At 52.6% G+C, this 19,550-nt stretch overlaps 1 protein-coding gene across 4 annotated transcripts in view; it reads left to right on the plus strand.

Annotated features, from left to right (window-relative positions):
- Positions 1-1,515: 1,515 nt before the first annotated feature.
- Positions 1,516-19,550, plus strand: part of CTXND1 (cortexin domain containing 1) — a 54,228-nt gene continuing 36,193 nt past the window's right edge. For all 4 annotated transcript variants that reach the window (XM_027571120.2, XM_027571119.2, XM_027571123.2 and 1 more), the window contains exon 1: positions 1,516-1,614. The gene's annotated coding sequence lies outside the window, so the exon portion shown is untranslated. The remainder of the gene's footprint in view (positions 1,615-19,550) is intronic.

Genomic DNA, 19,550 nt, shown 5'->3' on the forward strand with positions numbered 1-19,550 from the left:
GAAGTGCCACCATAAACACCACGATTTCTCATGTACTGCCGACTTTGGTCTCTTCACCCTTCTGCAGTGAACTCATCCCCGGGCCAGGAACAAGCTGTTTTAATTACTGCTTTGTGAGAAGGGCAGTGTCGTGTGATGGAGGGTTGGCACGGATGCCTGGCTCTGGAGGCCCCGACCCTCCGCTGCTGTGTGACCTCATGGGGGATATTTGCCCTCGGGGCCTGCATTCCCTTACCTGAAGGTGACAGCAAGACGGGGGTCTGCCTCACAGGGTTGTGAGGTTCCACAGACATTCGTGCATGTGAAGCTCTTCCTTGAACAGTAAGCCCTGAGTCGCTCTGTTGTATTTATTCATTCACGAGGGCGCGTTCTTTCATGATCTCATCCCTGGTGGCCCTCCTGCTCTTCTTTATCAACCTTGCCATTGACCCTTCTCTCTTTATACTTCCACATGAGACCTAGAATCACTACCTCAAGTTGAAAACAAAATTCTACCTGGAATTGGAAGGAGATTGTATCGAATTTACCAAGACCATGTGATAAGTTTACTATGTTCACTTCTTGTCCAAGAGTAAGGATTGTGTCCTAATAGATTCAAGTTTCTTTAGTCCCCCAGTAAAGAACAGGTGTTTTCTTTCTTTCTTTTTTTTTCTTACAAAGTAGACCATATTCCCTTATACGTTTATATTCCCAGCTATTTATGGTTTTGCTATTAGTGAGGATGGGATTCTCCATTTCCATTTGCTACGGTTAGTAAGCGCCCAAAAACACTGCTAATCTGGTATGTTCGTTTGACAGCAGGCCAGTTCGTTGAAAAGGCTACTATTTCGATCTGCAGTTTGGATTTTCCAGCTGGACCATCCCATGCACTGCAAATAGCAATCGTTTTCCCTGCTTTCCAGTTTTAAAAAAGGCAAAAAAAAAAAAAAAAAAAAAAGATTTTGGCTTTACAAGACACAACCTGAGGCTTTCACACCATTTTTCTTCTGTTGTCTAATTGCATTGACCGGACTTTGCAAACCGGCCCGGGTCTCCCTCCCAACTTTGATGGAAACGTTCTTCTCGCTATGAAGCCTGATGCAGGCGGACGCTGCCGGAGACACCGGCGTCCCCGCCAAGCGAACCTCTTGAAGGCAGCGCGTTGGAAGAGCGGTGGCTCGGCGGCGCACCTGCCAGGGACCCGCCGCCCCCTCCCCAAGCCCCCTGCCCGCCGCCTGCCAACCCCTCGACGCCCCCTCCCCGCCCCCCTCCCCGCGCCCACTGCCCGCGCGCCCGCTCCCCGCGCCGGGTGCCCCCTCCCTGCACCACCCCCTCCCGCCCCCCCTCCCGGCGCCCCCTCCCCGCGCCGGCAGCGGGTGAAGTTTCGCCCTGCGTTTCCGCTTGAACGGCATCCAGCTGCCTCGCCTTTAAAACGCCGGGGCGCCCGCGACTCCGCTCACAGCCCCTGTCGGCGGCCGGGCCGGGCTCGCCCGCTCCGCCCGGGCGCTGACTCAGCCGCAGCCGCCCGCCGCCCGCCGCCCGCCGAGCCGGGCCTGGGCTGCGCCCCGCGCCCCAGCCCCGCAGCGGGCGCCCCGCCGGCCCAGGACCCGCGAGCGCACGGGACCGCCTGGCCAGGTAAGGAGCGCCGGAGCTCCCCGGGACCCGCCGCCGCGGCGTCCGCGCCGTGAGCCGGGGCGTCCCGGCCGGGCCCCGGAGCCAGCCCGCCGGCCGCGAGCGCGGGTCCGCACGCTGGGGTCCAGCCGCGCGCCGCCGCCGGGGCCCGGGACCCCTCGCCCGGCCTCTGAGCCCGGGGTGCGCGGCGGTCGGCGGGCAGGGAGGCCCCGGGGCGCGGTGCCCGGGGAGCCGCGGTCGCCGGTGAGGCTGCGGGCTCGGGGCTCCGGAGCGGGGAGCTTGCGCGGTGCCCGGGCGCCCCCCTCCCACCCGGACCGAGCCGCCCCTTCCTCCGCAAGGGGGTCCTCGGCCCTTTTTCCCGGGGCAGGGGGCGGGAGGGAGTGTGAGTGAAACCGAATCAAAGTTACAAATTCCTTCTCATCAAGTTCTGTGCCTAAAATCTGGTCCCTGCTTGTGGCTGACAGTCACCGGGAAGAGATCTTGCTCAGTGTCGCTGACGAAGGTCACAATTGATGTAACTTCTGGGAAAAGTTCTGTTGGTGGCAGCTTTTTTAAAAGGTCAAGTCTCAGTGGGATTTTGTCCTGATCTACAGCGAAAAGCCTAACGCCATCTTTCAAATCTTTTCCCTGTTATCAGTGCGGAGAATGCCTCTGGGAGGTATTCTGGGGAATGCATTATGGAACTGAATTCTGTAAGAGAGTCTCTAGTGCCCACAGGGAATGTTCTGGAAGGGAGAGACTGTCAGGAAGGACCACGGGGATGCACCTTCTCGCTAGATTCTCAGTAAGGTCACAATGTGGCTTTGGACCCAGAGATAAGTCCAAGCAGGCCTCGCTGGGAAAGGTTCTGCTCCAATCCAAGTCTGCATCAGCTCAATCCTTAGGTGGGTCTCCCTGAGCCTCCCCGGAGTCCAGCCAGAGGACCAGAGTATCTGGCTTGGCAGTGCGATGCAGTCTTACTCTTTTATGTCACATCTGTGTCCAGTGGATTAGGGGGTCTATGCCTGGGGGCCGGGGGGCTCAAGTTCTCTTCCTGTCCTTCTGCCTCCTGAAGGCTCCCCTTGAGAGGAATTGTACTAACCTGATGTGTGGTCCTCGAAAACCTGCAGAAAGGCCTTAGGCCATCATAAAGCCAAACATCCAAGGCCTTAGATGTGACTTACAACTTGGAGTTGGGTGAAGGTTCCATTTTCAGGGATGGCTCAACATAAGACCCAGCTTTGAGGACCCACTAGGAGGGAAGTTGTGCAAGCAAACACTTCTCTCTGGAAAACTGCTCTGAAACTGGTAACTTCACATTTATCTAAAAGAGAAATTGAAGGTAGGCTGTTCATTTATTCAGTGTAATGTTTGCATTAATATGCTCCTGTCTTGGACGATTAATTCCCCCAATCACTTCTTTTCGGCTGTATTTATTATTTATGAACAACATGCAAGCAATGAATGCATGAAGTATGAGGTGTCTCTGAAGTCAAATGACTTTGGAAAATTGTAGCAAACTTCTGGGCGTTAGATATTTAAAATGAAAATTTACATGGAACAAGGTTACGGTGAAATAAAGACTTTTTTTTTCAATAGTATGAACCTTAATTAGCTTGGAAGAAAAGTAGTTTGTCTAGATGTTTAGTGACTGCTTATAAGTTGTCATATATTGAACGGCTCATCTTTCCAGTTTATTTCCTTCCTGGGCTAATGAGGGAGGCAGCCATTCTGAATAGACTGCCTTGCTAGTTAATCTTTCTCCAACAAATATTTACACAACCGGATTACACTACCATAGCACAGACTCAAAAGCTGCTAAGGTGGTTTGTGCACAGTATCTCTCAAATTCAACCGTGTTTCCATGATTGAAGTGGAAAATGGTGGTTGTGGTATCAAGGACAATGTCCTTAAATTCTCCTGTCCAGCCACGCTAGAAAGAACAGTGTTTATAAAATTGACAAGGTTCCAAGACTCTGAGGCTAATGCTTCTAATAAGTTCTGGTATGAAGGAAGACCATAATGAATGAATTTTGGTGTCAAAGGCTCTGGAACGGGTCCATGTCCATGAATTCTTGAGCTGACTGAGGTTCCCATGAACATTGGAAGTGACAACATTTTCAACTACTCCAATGGTTTTGGAAGAAAATATTCCTAAAGTGCATTACGTGCTTCCTACAATCCGAGAGCTGGCTCATGGGCATCCAGACATTTCCTGACGACTCAGGATCAGCCCCGCGAACGTCCGTTCTCCGGTGTCTTCGCAGGGAAGAAAGAATCCCAACGCTTGCATCCGACAGGTCAGCATTTGCTGTGGGCTCTGCCTTGGTCAGGTGACTGTAAGCAAGTTGCCTTTTGAGCGTCAGTCTCTCGTTTGTAAAACCCAGGAGAACTGGTATCTGAAAGTCAGTTTCACTTGTGAATACCTACTGCATGCTAAGCGCTGTTGGCATCTAATTCCCAGGGGGCAATTCTCCTGGGAGCACAGGGGCGACTCAACTTACCCATGTCGGTTCAGGGGAGGAGAGCTGGTATTCCCAACCGGGCTCCTCTGGCCGTGAAGCCTGGGCTCTTCTCACCAGCGCTGCACCTGTCCCGGGAGGAGGACATCCCTGATGGAGAGTCTGCACTCAACACACAAAAGGGTATTTGCCCTTAGCTGTGATTGCCAGTTGCACTTTGTGAGGGTGAAGTGAAATCAGCTAATGCGTACAGAGGCCGCAGGCGAGGTCCCTCTGTGACTGGTCTCTATCATGGCTGGTTGTTGCACGGAAGCTTCTAACTCCTTCTGAGACTCAGTCTTCCCGTTTGTAAACTTAGGACGCCGTTGCCTTCTTTGCTGGGTTATTGTGGGAATCATCGTTGAGGACGTAGCTGGTGCTTTGGAAAGGAAGTCCTGTGAACCTGCCTTTCCACGGTCTGCGCTGTCTCCACCGTGGACATCAGAGCTCAGTGGAGATTCCTCTGCGTTCTCTTCAACACGTGCCCTGATGGCTGGACATTTCTGGAGAGGTCCTTGCTGTGCCCCCAAGGTCAAGGATGTTTCAAGCCCTTCCAGGCAGAGACCCCCTCAGGGAACTTATTTCAAGGGAAACATAGAAGGACACTGTCCTCCATGGAAGAGATGAGGTTGGGATTCCTAATCCCAGAATCCCCAGCCTCCCCTCACCCCCTGAGCCACTCGCTCCCTTGGGGCCCCTGTGGCACAGAGGGGTTTGCACGAGCATGAGCCCCCCCTGAGCGTGTTTGTGGTTCCGCCTCACCCCTGCAGTCCTGTCCTGCCCGGACGCCGCCCAGGACTGTCCTTGCCTCTCGCTTACGGTGCAGCCTGAAAACAGAACAGGCGCCTCCCCAGCCCTCTCCTCTGGGCCCACACCGTCACCTTGACCTTCACATTTTTACCGTCCCGATGGCAAGGACAGGCACAGACCAAGGGAGGAAGAGACCTGGCACGTTCACACTTAGACTAGAGCTCCTTCCACTTTCCCGCTGAAAACCACCAATGACCCCAAAAGGAATGTGCCCCTGGGGCCTCAGTAAAGGGTCTCAAGGCACACATTTCATGTTCGGTTTATGGGGCTACACTCTATTTTTTTATGTTTCAAATTTAAAAAATTCTTTATTTTTCAATTAAAAATTTGTTTTGTTCTACTCCATAATTTATCTTTGCTTAATATAAAGCCAGGCAGCCCAGGGGCGCCCACGTGGCTCAGTTGGTTAAGCATCCAACTCTTGATTTTGGCTCAGGTCATGATCTCAGGGCTGTCAGATCGAGCCCCGAGTCAGGCTCTGTGCTGGGTGTGGAGTCTGCTTAAGATTCTCTATCCTTCTGGCGCTCCCCAACCAATAAAGGAAGGAAGGAAGGAAGGAAGGAAGGAAAAAGAAGAGAGGAAGGGAGGAGGGAGGAGGAAAAGAAGCCCAGCACCACTCTGGGAGGCAGTGCCCTTGACCCCTGGACCACACTGCAGCCTGCTCAGGGTATGCATGCCCCAGGGAGGGAGGCCGAGCCCTCGGCCGTCTGTCCTTCTTCTAAAAGATCCATCTCCTTGCCCCTTGGCCCCATGGAACTCATGGACCCCAAAATGGCATTTCATCCATGTCCTTGGGATGACAGACACCCCGGAGTTCACCCTACAGATTGCAACAGGGTCGGAAAGGATCATGCCACCCCTCCTGCAATCCAGGCCGGGAGCGGTGGGGACTGAACTACAGTTCTTTCCACGGACAGGAATAGGGATGTATGTTTGCAGGCTCGGGTGGCCACGATGAGTTAACCAGAGGTAGTGGTCATGATGACCTCTGTTTGCCGTCCAGGGGTCGGCGTTGGTGGCCAATAGCAGCCTGGGGCTGTTTGGGCTTGAAATCATACCCAGCTCCCTCCGGCCACCCTGACTTCTCCTTGGCTCAGGTGGAGCTCCCTGTGTTCTAGAAGACTGCAGATTTATGGCACACTCTGTCATGCCTCCTTCCCTTGCCCAGAGCAGACTGCTCATCCATCATGACGTTCTTTCCCACAGAGCCGGAATGGGGCCTCAGAACCTTTCTCAACAATTACCTGGGGCCGGCTCATGAAATGGCATCGAGTTGGGACTGTAGGCAATGAGGCAGTGAGGGGGAAGGTGACAGCCCCCTCACCTTTCCCCTGTGCCCCTCCGCTAGCCATAGGGGCATTGACAAGGACTCCCCGTGTGCAGCCCAGCCCCCACACTCACCAAGACGGTGTGTCATGCACCTGCAGGGAGTCCCGATGCTGTGCTGCTGCTGGGCCTCGGGGGCCCCATCTGTGCCGCCCCAGGTGTAGCTCGTACAACCAGGACGCTGTATTAGCCTCCGGGGCCGCCCCAGACTGGGGGCTGCCACCCAGGGACGTACCTTCTGACGGTCCTGGAAGCTACAAGTCCAGGATCGAGGTGTCGGCAGGGCTGGTTTGTTCTGCGGCCCCTCGCCTTGGTCTCCCCTCCCCCATCCTCCCAGGGTCCCTCCTCTGTGCACGTGCGCGTCCTCATCTCTTCTTACATGGGTCCCCGTCAGTCGTCTGAGGTTAGGGCCCACCCATCTGACTTCATTTTACCCTAATCACCTCTTTAAAAGACCCTTCTCTGGGGGCGTCTGGGGGGCTCCGTCGGTGAAGTGTCCGGCTCTTGATCTCAGCTCAGGTCTCCATCTCAGGGTCCTGAGTTAGCCCCACCATTGGGCTCTACGCTGGACGTGGAACCTACTTAAAAAAAAAAAAAAGTAAAAGACCAAATACATCTGGAGACTGTTCTCCAAATACAGTCACGTTCTGAGATGCTAGGGCTAGGAGTTGAGCATATGAATATGGGGGGCAGGGGCCACCAGTAAGTCCACAACAACTGACGGAATGGGACTTGAACTTGGCCTGTTTGTAGCTGACAGGGTGCTGTCCAAGCTGGCACGGCAGTGAAGGCCCACGCCTGGGGACAGCCTGGGGACAGCCTGGGGACAGCCATAGCACCAGGTCCCTGGAAGGGACCTCCATCACTAGTGTGGCTCAGTAGTATGGCTGTTCAGCCTCCTCTCCTCTTGGAAGTAGTCTGTTCCCTCTCTTACTAACTGATGCTTGAGAGGGGTGCCCTTCAGGGGGCCAGTGGGCTGGACAAATAGACATCTGGACTCAACCCCCAGCATGTGACCCCGGTCCCATGGGCAGTCACCGCGAGTGTCCCCCTTCCCTGCATCCTGTGTAAAATGCTGCTACATTCCTTCTCGGTGTCCACAGAAGAATAGAGAAATGTCGCCAGTTTTGGTAAACTGAACTTTGAAAATCCTGCCTCTTCCCAGAGGCCACGTCTCCAGAGGAGCAAGGACATTACTGTTCATCAGTACGTGTGCCCAGTGACATTTAACTCTCCTGAAATTGTCTTTGTGTTCAGCAATGTGTGTGATTTCTGAGAATGCTCCTTAGATACGGGGTGTCTACGTTCATGTGGGGAGAGTGGATTTGCACGGTCTCAGGGGCCAGACTGCTGTCCAGAGTTGACTTCCCTCTTCCCAATGCACCCCACCCACCCCCACGGTCCCCCCACCTCAGAGCAGGTGTTCCCCCACCTGTGACTCCGAGGAGAGAACTTGCAGGTGTCTCAGAAGCAGAGGTGGTGGGGGATGAGGGACAGTTTAAGGAAAGGTCTTCCCGCATGTGGAATGGGGCCGGACGGCGGAAGGCGGGAGAGACGGTGACCCAGTCATCAGTACCTCAGCTGGTCCAAGTCACAGATCACAGAACACTCGAGCTACTCTCCCAGGGGAACACGAGGGCCTCTGGAGCCAGATCTTGACCCCGCCACTTACAGCCATGGGACCAGCGAGAACCGCCCCCCCACTGCTCCGAGCTCCGAGTTCTCCCAGGCAAATGGACGTATGAGTGCTGACCCCCTAAATTGTGGGAAGAGCTTACGGAGAATATATAAAACTCCTGAGTGCCGTGTGGTCACGCAGCAAGTCTGGAGAAGCGTGTGTGGAGCCCGGATCTGACGATAGAGCAGAACTTCCACTGCAGGAATGCTCTGGAAGCTCGTTACAAAAGGCACATTCAGAAGCCAGCCTGGCAGCCCGGACCCAGACCTGCCCAGCACAGAGCTGGCTGTGCACGTTCTTGAACAAGCTTGGCCCGACCTGATGAGGCACACTGAACTCGAGAAGCTGAAGTTCGGGGATGACCAGCCCTGCCTGGAGAGGGGAGCGCAGTCCGCACACTTGCCTGGTTTAAAGGACGCAGCCCTGGAAGGCCCCCCGCCAGCAGGGTCTGGGCAGAGCCGGGAGCCCCGTTTCTCCATGAGGCTCCAGAGAGACGCACAGTAACTCCCCCAACGGGCTTCCCAGCAGTTCTTCCTTCCCTGTTTGCCACGAGAGCCACGGCTCAGCAGCCAAAGCCTCACTGTCCTGTCTGAGCCGGCCCTGCGGAATCACGGAAGGACACACGGCAACCCCCGGGGACGGAGAGAAACCCTCTTCTCGGCATGATGCGACTGCGTCTTTTAACGCTCACTGCTCACTACCAGAAGCCTAGGATTGCTCCAGTTTCCACCTGTGCCGCAGAAAGGTTCTTTCTGTCCGCCTTTGATCCGTCGTGAGGTATTTTTGTCCCCTTTATGGAGAGTGGACTTTGGAATTAGAGACAGGTTGCTTCTTTGGAGGACAAAGATTTGAATAGCTTAATAGCCGAGGGCTTTGGATTCAGGGCAAGAAACGCTTGCCATCTATTTTTAAAGTGTACTCTTCCCAGCAAAATATTTTTTTGATGATTCAAGTTATAGATGGACTTTGTAGAAGTTTCAGGAAATACTGAAAAATGAAAATATCACCTACCTACAACGCCAGGCACACAACGAGCCTTCTCGCGCTTCCTGCAGTTTCTCCCCGCTGCGTGTACCTTTTCTGGGTCTGCGTCTACCTGCTCGTCCGCCTCCGTGGACTTCGCGAGGATGAAACCCCGTGCTCGTGGTCACGAGCACAGGGGGCTCAGCGGTGGCCTGGGGGCAGGGAGCGTGCCGAGGGCTTCGACGGCGGGCAGGGCTGACGCGGTGGGGGCCAGCGCGTGGCGTTTCGGGCAGAGCAGGCAGCAGGAGGGAATCGGGAAGGAGGCACAGAGCCTCGGGGTGGTTTTAAGCTCACCGACGGAGTCCTCAACCCTCCCCTACTGCAGGTGGCATCCAGGGCTCCTCCACATGAGCTGGGGCTGTGGCCGCCTCGACGGGTAGAATGGGGATGGTGGTGACGCTTCTGCCCTCCGCAGCCGAGGCTGGGCTCTGTTGGGACCCTCTGCCACCCTTGAGCCTCCACGTCCCCGGGACAAAGCCCCCCGTGAGAGGCACCCAGCTGAGCCCAGTCACCCTCCAGATTCAGAGGCGCAGTGATGGGGGTTTCTGAGTAAATCACAACAGCCTGCTCGGGGTGGCGTGTTTCAGTCTTGAGGGGAACACAGGCTCCCACAGGCAGCAGGAGGCAGGGTGGGGTCAGAGCCTCGAAGGGCCTTGATGCCCGGGCCCGCCCTGCAGGTGTCGGCGAGGGTCCTCCGCAGGATGCTCGCAAAGACCATCTTCGTGTCCAGGCAGAGCTGGAGGGTTTTAAAGGGGAAGGTGCGGGAAGAGGGAGGGGGGCTGCATGCAGGAGGAGCAGGTGCCTGGGCTGTTAGTCGTGTGGGGACCTGACCCTGAACAGACCTGCTGGCCCCTGGGGCCGCTGTTTTCGCATATGGTCAGGCCTTGTCTCCCGGGAAAGTCTGATCCTTCACACTCAAGGCCAGTGTCTGCAGATCTCCAGGAGAGCAGGTGAGTTCGGAGCAGGGAGTGCCTGAGCTTGGAGCCGGCTCACCCTTCAGCCTGGCTGGCAGGCTGTTAGCCCCTCTGTGCTCTCCGGGACGGCAGGCCCTCCCCCGACTCTGGGAGGCCGGTGTGCTCATCATCACCCCTGTTCTGCCCATGGGGAAACTGAGCCACAGGTTAAATAAACCGCCCAAGCTGCACTGCTAGTAAACAGGATTTGGGCTGTGATTCCGAAGCCTGCCCTCCACCCTTACCCTCTCTCCCTGTCCATGGAGGCTGCTAGAAGACACAGGGGGTTGTGGATCTGCAAGTGTAGGAGCCTGATCAGTCTTAGCTGAGAGGCGGCATCTGCCGGCCCAGCCTCCCACGGTCCACACTCTGCAGGCTGCCCCTCCTGATGGTCACGTTTATCAGTAATAATAATAAAAGGATGATTGGAGCATCTGTGATTTCAACACATCCTTCACCAGTGTTTCCCCCACTGTCCTGAGCATGGGCCTTTGCCCATCAATTCTCGGGTCTCGTCTGTTCATTTGCTTGCTAGGCTCAGAGGAAAGAAAGCGCTAGCAGAATATGAGAAGATTGCTTGCAGTTCAGCAGAAAATAAGCTGACACTTCCAAGGACTCTAAACAGGGAAGGGCAGTTAATAACCAGGGGCTGGATGGCCCCTCTCATCTCCCGCACACTCGGTGACGACAGGACACCAGCCAGGGACCACGTGGCAGGCTCTGCGCAGAGGCACCCAGAGGTGGCTGAGGGGTGGGGATGGCTGGGCCCGGTGCCTGATGGTGGATGCCCCCAGGGCCCCACACCCTCCTGCTCTCCAGATGGCACAGAGCATCGCAGGCCTGCAGACCCAGCGCTCTGTCCACTTGTCAGAGATGCTCCTCCACGTTCCCTGCTCCACAGACGCCGTCCACCCTGAGAGAGGGGGGTCACTGCCCCAGTGTGCATGGAGGCACACAGAAAACCACCGGTGACCGGTGAGCTAAGCTCCGTTGGAGACTCTGGACCACGTCGTCCTGGCGCTCAGTTGGGAGGCACTACCCACACGTGGGGGGCAAGGAGAGAGACGCCTTTCCATCTGGACTTTTGCGGGAAAGAAGGAAGATGATAATGCCAAATAGCCTGGCCTTTGGCCCAGGGCATTTGCGGCAGTCGCTGTCCCCCATCCTGGGGACTCTGCCAGAGCAGCGTGCCACCCACCTGCAGCCCTCATCACTCACCCCCTAGTGGCTACACAGGCCTGCCTTTCAGGGCCCCTGGGCCTGCTCCGAAGAGCTTGCCAAGGTGACAGTGGGCACAGGGAAGTGCCTGGCTGGTCACGTGTCTTGGTAGCATTCCTTGGCCAAGTCTGACTTTGCGTCCAGCAGGCTGGGATTGTTCACCTCAGCTCCCAACAGCCAGGCCGCAGAGGCCACCCTCGAGGCTCCCGGGCCCGGCCTTGCTGGCCGAGTGATCCGCAGCCATTCTGGGCAGTGAGGCAGGTGCACTCGGCACGGCGTCCTTCCCGAGTGAGGGGGAGGCGGTTGAGGGAAATCCGAGGTTTGGCAGTTGGGAGCCGTGGTTCATGGGGCCGCAGATCAACGGGCCCAAGGCTCTTGACTTCCCCGAGCAGCCCTGTGACACGCGCCTGTGGTGGCACAGTGAGCTGCTAATGCAGACAGGGCAGGTGATGCGGTGAGCGTGAGGGCCCGGGGGGATGACACCCACAAGCCGTCCGAGGGGGCACCGGCCTCCACCGGAGCTCCAGCTGCACCTGCCAAGCAGAGAGGGAGGCCCCGTGCTTCTGGCTCTGACGGCCTGGCAGGAGCAGAAATGCCGAATTGTACGTAACATCTGCCAAATGGCCAAGTTTTAAAAATTAAAGTAAAATTAAACTGAAAGCCATTCTGTAGGCCAAACAGAACATACCTGCCCAAATCTACCACAGGACCCCCGCTTTGTGACCCTTGGAGGAGACGCATCGTCGTGTGGTGGTGTGGGAGGCCCGCTGAGGGAACAGACGGTTCCGGGCTGTTCTGGTGAAGAGTAAGCAGGGGGGCCGTGTCTGGCCTCCCCTGCGGGCCCCAGGCTGTCAGGACTCTGAGACCTTGGCGCCGAGGCTTCCTCCTGCTTGACTTCGTCCCCAGGCTCATGAGCCCCCTGTGGGCCAGGAGAGTTCCTCCTTTGGTGTGCCACCAAATCCAAGCCCGAAGGCAGGGAGTGCAGGATGTCTGCAGGGTGGGAGCTCACTTTGGGACCACTCCCCACCTCCTGCCTCTCCGCAGAGGGGACGGCCCCCCGAGGGACGATGATGCGCTCAGTCTGCAGAGGGGACGGCCCCTGAGTGACCAGGATGCGGTCAGAGCCCTCAGTCCGCCTCTCTTCGGGTGGCCCCCGAGCCCTCTCCCCCTGGGTGATGTGCAGTGGGCTGGCCGAGGCCTCCCCAGTCCTCCCTCCCATGTCTCGTCTGTAAAACAGCAGAGCCCCACAGGGGTGCTCACGGGAATGAAAACCCGGCCGCGGCAGTGAAAGAGTCAGACCACGAAGCCACGCCGGAGAAAGGCGTGCGGACCATGTTGCCTGCCTGGGTTCTTCACTAGCAGGTGGGGAAGAATTGACTTTGTGTTTGTGCCCCGCCTTCCCCAAGCCGGGGCTTCCAGGGAGAGGGTCAGCGCTGGCTGTCTGAACGTCCTGATCATCAACACTGATGGGTGTTGGGGGCGGGCCAGTGCCCAGGACCCGCAGCTGGCCCCGGGGAGGGGGGGGGCGCCCGCTGTGTCTCCCGCGGCCCCCAGACCGCGCGTCAGCACGGAAGTCTGTCCTCACTGTGCGCGTCCACGGGGCACCCACTGTCCGCAGGCAGAGAGGTGGCGACAAATGGGGGGGGTCCCTGCCCTCAAAGGGGAGAAGCGGGAGGACAAGGGCTCCCACAGCACACACCTGATGCCAAGGGTCACAACCCTAAAGAGGGTCTTCAGCTCAGAGGGGGTGATGTTTGAACTTGACCTGAAGGATTGCCTAAGGGGAGGGGGCTCTCCAGGCAGAGGGGTCTGTGTGAACAAAGGTATGGAAGTGGGAAAAACCCATACTGTCTTTGAGAAACAGGGGATAGGGGCATAACATATGAGAAAAGGAGGGGCAGGGGCTGGGGAGGAGAGGGGAGGGAGGGGAGAGGAGGGGGTAGAGGAGCGGGAGGGAGGGGAGAGGAGGGGGAGGGGAGGGAGGGGAGAGGAGGGGGCGCCCAGGCTGACTCATTTGCCCGGAGAACCCAGGGCCTTGGGAAGTCTGCTCTGAAAACCCGAGTGCGCTTCCTGCTCTCCCCGCCCCCACCCCCGACGCACTCCTACGCCAGAGTGGGGGGACTCCGGGCGGGAAGCCTTCTCAGACGCCCTCCCTGCAGGGCCCCTCCTGCCCCAAGCACGGGAGCCGGGGGTGGGGGGTGGGGAGCTCCTGGCCCAGGGGCCGGCGCCCAGAGATGAGCCCCTCTCCGCGGCTGTCGGCTGGGTCCTCTCCGCCTCTGCTCTGCTTCCAAAGCAGGGGTGCCGTGACTTCTGTCCCGGGGCCTTGGCGAGGGCGCAGTGGGCACACGCTGGGTGGCACGGTGCCAGTGGAAGGTTCTGGGCACAGCAGCTGGCCTCTGCCGTGTGGGGCTTGTCTCCCCGGCGGCATGTCCTCGGGGCCTGGCACAGAGCAGGGCAAAAACGCAGAGGAAACCAGCTTTCTCCCGGGGGCCTCTCCACGTGCGGGACGTCCTGCCTCCATGCAGGATCCTGATGCTGCCTGCTTCACAGCAAACAGTGTCCCCTGTTAGGGGCTGCTTGAGCTCTTATTCACTGGATTTACTTCCACTGAAATGTGACATTTGCCACTGATTTTTATATCTTGTACAAAGTGTCTGCAATAAACAGATGCATTTTATTTTATTTTTTTTTAAAGATTTTATTTATTTTTTATTTGAGAGAGAGAATGAGAGAGAGAGAGAGCACATGAGGGGGGGAGGGTCCGAGGGAGAAGCAGACTCCCCGCTGAGCAGGGAGCCCCATGCGGGACTCAATCCCAGGACTCCAGGATCATGACCTGAGCCGAAGGCAGTCGCTTAACCAACTGAGCCACCCAGGCGCCCTAAACAGATGCATTTTAAAGAGCTCCATTCCATGAATCAGGGAAACAAATTAGCTTCTAAAATCCCATTCCCCTTAACAGATGTCTGGAAAGTTCTCAGGGCTTTCAGAAGGGAGTCTTCGTGGGGCACCCTTCGGGGTGCACAGTGATTAGGAGCTGATTCCATGGCTGGAGAGTCTTGTGTTGCGGGGGAAGGGAGGGGGTTGTTGGCAGGCAGCGCGCCCTTCGGCTGACGGGCGGCTCAGTCCACCAGCAGAGGCTCGCGGGTCAGCTTATGATGGGATCCAAGCCCGTCTCCGCCTGGGTCACCTCGCGGAACAGGCACAACAGGAGGAAGGTCAGGTCTAGAGAGGGAGAACTTGGTCCCCTCCGGGGGTGAAGAACAGGGGCGGACCCAGGCTTTAGTGTGTGTGCAGCGTGGGAAGCTCTCCTTAACAAAGCAATACAAAATCATGAAAATAAAATGAAACACAAAAGTTAATCTTATTTAGAATGAGAAAGTAAATCACAGCAAATTGCAAGTGAAAAAAACATTTAAGCATTTTTTAATTAAAAAAGAGAAAGGTGGGGGCGCCTGGGTGCCTCAGTGGGTTAAGCGTCTGACTCTTTTTTTTTTAATTTTTTATTGTTATGTTAATCACCATATATTACATCATTTGTTTTGGTGTACTGTTCCATGATTCATTGTTTGTTCATAACACCCAGTGCTCCATGAAGAATGTGCCCTCCTCAATACCCATCACCAGGCTAACACATCCCCCCACCCTCCTCCCCTCCAGAAACCTCAGTTTGTTTTTCAGAGTCCATCATCTCTCATGGTTCGTCTCCCCCTCTGACTTACTCCCCTTCATTCTTCCTCTCCTGCTATCTTCTTCTTTTTCTTTTTTCTTAAAATATGTTGCATTATTTGTTTCAGAGGTACAGGTCTGTGATTCAACAGTCTTGCACAATTCACAGCACTCACCATAGCACATACCCTCCCCAATGTCCATCACCCAGCCACCCCATCCCTCCCACCCCCCACCACTCCAGCAACCCTCAGTTTGTTCCTGAGATTAAGAATTCCTCATATCAGTGAGGTCATATGATACATGTCTTTCTCTGATTGACTTATTTCACTCAGCATAACACCCTCCAATTCCATCCACGTCGTTGCAAATGGCAAGATCTCATTCCTTTTGATGGCTGCATAATATTCCATTGTGTATATATACCACTGCTTCTTTATCCATTCATCTGCCGATGGACATCTTGGCTCTTTCCACAGTTTGGCTATTGTGGACATTGCTGCTATAAACATTGGGGTGCACGTACCCCTTCGGGTCCCTACATTTGTATCTTTGTGGTAAATACCCAGTAGTGCAATTGCTGGATCAAATGGTAGCTCTAATTTCAACTGTTTGAGGAACCTCCATACTGTTTTCCAGAGGGGTTGCACCAGCTTGCATTCCCACCAACAGTGTAGGAGGGTTCCCCTTTCTCCACATCCCCGCCAACACCTGTCCTTCCCTGACTTGTTAATTTTAGCCATTCTGACGGGTGTGAGGGGGTATCTCATTGAGGTTTTGATTTGGATTTCCCTGATGCCGAGCGATGTGGAGCACTTTTTCATGTGTCTGTTGGCCATTTGGATGTCTTCTTTGGAAAAATGTCTGTTCATGTCTTCTGCCCATTTCTTGATTGGATTATTTGTTCTTTGGGTGTTGAGTTTGATAAGTTCTTTATAGATTTTGGATACTAGCCCTTTATCTGATATGTCATTTGCAAATATTTTCTCCCATTCTGTCGGTTGTCTTTTGGTTTTGTGGACTGTTTCTTTTGCTGTGCAAAAGCTTTTTATCTTGATGAAATCCCAATAGTTCATTTTTGCCCTGGCTTCCCTTGCCTTTGGTGATGTTTCTAGGAAGAAGTTGCTGTGGCTGAGGTCGAAGAGGTTGCTGTCTGTGTTCTCCTTTAGGATTTGGATGGACTCCTGTCTCAGTTTAGGTCTTTCAACCATTTGGAGTCTATTTTTGTGTGTGGTGTAAGGAAATGGTCCAGTTTCATTCTTCTGCATGCGGCTGTCCAATTTTCCCAACACCATTTGTTGAAGAGACTGTCTTTTTGCCATTGGACATTCTTTCCTGCTCTGTCAAAGATAAGTTGACCATAGAGTTGAGGGTCCATTTCTGGGCTCTCGATTCTGTTCCATTGATCTATGTGTCTGTTTTCGTGCCAGTACCATACTGTCTTGATGATGACAGCTTTGTAATAGAGCTGGAAGTCCGGAATCGTGATGCCGCCAGCTTTGCTTTTCTTTTTCAACATTCCTCTGGCTATTCGGGGTCTCTTCTGGTTCCATACAAATTTTAGGATTATTTGTTCCATTTCTTTGAAAAAAGTGGATGGTATTTTGATGGGGATTGCATTGAATGTGTAGATTGCTCTAGGTAGCATTGACATCTTCACAATGTTGGTTCTCCCAATCCATGAGCATGGAACGTTTTTCCATTTCTTTGTGTCTTCTTCAATTTCTTTCCTGAGTATTTTATAGTTTTCTGAGTACAGATCCTTTGCCTCTTTGGTTAAATTTATTCCTAGGTATCTTATGGTTTTGGGTGCAATTGTGAATGGGATCGACTCCTTGATTTGTCTCTCTTCTGTCTTCTTGTTGGTGTATAGGAATGCCACTGATTTCTGTGCATTGATTTTATAGCCTGCTACTTGACTGAATTCCTGTATGAGTTCTAGCAGTTTTGGGGTGGAGTCTTTTGGGTTTCCACATAAAGTATCATATCATCTGCAAAGAGTGAGAGTTTGACTTCCTCTTTGCCGATTTGGATGCCTTTGATTTCTTTTTGTTGTCTGATTGCTGTGGCTAGGACTTCTAATACTATGTTGAATAGCAGTGGTGAGAGTGGACATCCCTGCCGCGTTCCTGACCTTAGGGGAAAAGCTCTCAGCTTTTCCCCATTGAGAATGATATTCGCTGTAGATTTTTCATAGATGGCTTTTATGATATTGAGGTATGTACCCTCTATCCCTATACTCTGAAGAGTTTTGATCAAGAAAGGATGCTGTACTTTGTCAAATGCTTTTTCTGCATCTATGGAGAGGATCATATGATTCTTGTTCTTTCTTTTGTTAATGTATTGTATCACGTTGATTGATTTGCGGATGTTGAACCAGCCTTGCAGCCCAGGGATAAATCCCACTTGGTCGTGGTGAATAATCCTTTTAATGTACTGTTGGATCCTATTGGCTAGTATTTTGGTGAGAATTTTTGCATCCATGTGCATCAAGGATATTGGTCTGTAATTCTCCTTTTTGATGGGATCTTTGTCTGGTTTTGGGATCAAGGTAATGGTGGCCTCATAAAATGAATTTGGAAGTTTTCCTTCCATTTCTATTTTTTGGAACAGTTTCAGGAGAATAGGTATTAATTCTTCTTGAAATGTCTGATAGAATTCCCCTGGGAAGCCATCTGGCCCTGGGCTTTTGTTTCTTGGGAGATTTTTGATGACTGCTTCAATTTCCTTAGTGGTTATAGGTCTGTTCAGGTTTTCTATTTCTTCCTGGTTCAGTTTTGGTAGTTGATACATCTCTAGGAATGCACCCATTTCTTCCAGGTTATCTAATTTGCTGGCACAGAGTTGCTCATAATATGTTCTTATAATTGTTTGTATTTCTTTGGTGTTGGTTGTGATCTCTCCTCTTTCATTCATGATTTTGTTGATTTGGGTCATTTCTCTTTTCTTTTTGATCAGTCTGGCCAGGGGTTTATCAATCTTGTTAATTCTTTCAAAGAACGAGTTCCTAGTTTAGTTGATCTGTTCTACTGTTCTTTTGGTTTCTATTTCATTGATTTCTGCTCTGATCTTTATAATTTCTCTTCTCCTGCTGGGTTTAGGCTTTATTTGCTGTTCTTTCTCCAGCTCCTTTAGGTGTAGGGTTAGATTGTGTATTTGAAACCTTTCTTGGTCTTGAGAAAGGCTTGTATTGCTATATACTTTCCTCTCAGGACTGCCTTTGCTGTATCCCAAAGATTTTGGACAGCTGTGTTTTCATTTTCATTGGTTTCCATGAATTTTTTTAATTCTTCTTTAATTTCCTGGTTGACCCATTCATTCTTTAGTAGGATGCTCTTTAGCCTCCATGTATTTGAGTTCTTTCTGACTTTCCTCTTGTGATTGAGTTCTAGTTTCAAAGCATTGTGGTCTGAAAATATGCAGGGAATGATCCCAATCTTTTGGTACTGTTGAGACCTGATTTGTGACCTAGGATGTGATCAATTCTGGAGAATGTTCCACGGGCACTAGAGAAGAATGTGTATTCCGTTGCTTTGGGATGGAATGTTCTGAATATGTCTGTGAAGTCCATTTGGTCCAGTGTGTCATTTAAAGTCTTTATTTCCTTGTTGATCTTTTGCTGAGATGATCTGTCCATTTCAGTCAGGGGGGTGTTAAAGTCCCCCACTATTATTGTACTGTTGTCAATGTGTTTCTTTGCTTTTGTTATTAATTGCCTTATATAATTGGCTGCTCCCATGTTCAGGGCATAGATATTTACAATTGTTAGATCTTCTTGTTGGATAGACCCTTTAAGTAGGATATAGTGTCCTTCCTCATCTCTTATTACAGTCTTTGTTTTAAAATCTAGCTTGTCTGATATAAGGATTGCCACCCCAGCTTTCTTTTGGTGTCCATTAGCATGGTAAATGGTTTTCCACCCCCTCGCTTTCAATCTGGGGGTGTCTTTGGGTCTAAAATGAGTCTCTTGCAGATAGCATATGGATGGGTCTTGTTTTTTAATCCAATCTGATAGCCTGTGTCTTTTGATTGGGGCATTGAGCCCATTTACATTCAGGGTAACTATTGAAAGGTATGAATTTAGTGCCATTGTATTGCCTGTAAGGTGACTGTTACTGTATGTTGTCTGTGTTCCTTTCTGATCTTTGCTGCTTTTAGGCTCTCTCTTTGCTTAGAGGACCCCTTTCAATATTTCTTGGAGGGCTGGTTTCGTGTTTGCAAATTCCTTTAGTTTTTGTTTGTTCTGGAAGCTTTTTATCTCTCCTTCTATTTTCAATGACAGCCTAGCTGGATATAGTATTCTTGGCTGCCTATTTTTCTCGTTTAGTGCTCTGAAGATATCTTGCCAGTCCTTTCTGGCCTGCCAGGTCTCTGTGGATAGGTCTGTTGCCAATCTAATATTTTTACCATTATAGGTTACATATCTCTTCTCCCGAGTTGCTTTCAGGATTTTCTCTTTGTCTCTGAGACTCGTAAGTTTTACTATTAGATGTCGGGGTGTTGACCTATTATTATTGATTTTGAGAGGGGTTCTCTGTGCCTCCTGGATTTTGATGCCTGTTTCCTTCCTCACATTAGGGAAGTTCTCTGCTATTATTTGCTCCAATATACCTTCTGCCCCCCTCTCTCTTTCTTCTTCTTCTGGGATCCCAATTATTCTAATGTTGTTTCATTTTATCGAATCACTTATCTCTCGAATTCTGCCCTCGTGATCCTGTAGTTGTTTCTCCCTCTTTTTCTCAGCCTCTTTACTTTCCATCATTTGGTCTTCTATATCACTGA

Source organism: Zalophus californianus, chromosome 6 (genome assembly GCF_009762305.2).
Source record: "Zalophus californianus isolate mZalCal1 chromosome 6, mZalCal1.pri.v2, whole genome shotgun sequence".
Taxonomy (NCBI): Eukaryota; Metazoa; Chordata; class Mammalia; order Carnivora; family Otariidae; genus Zalophus; species Zalophus californianus.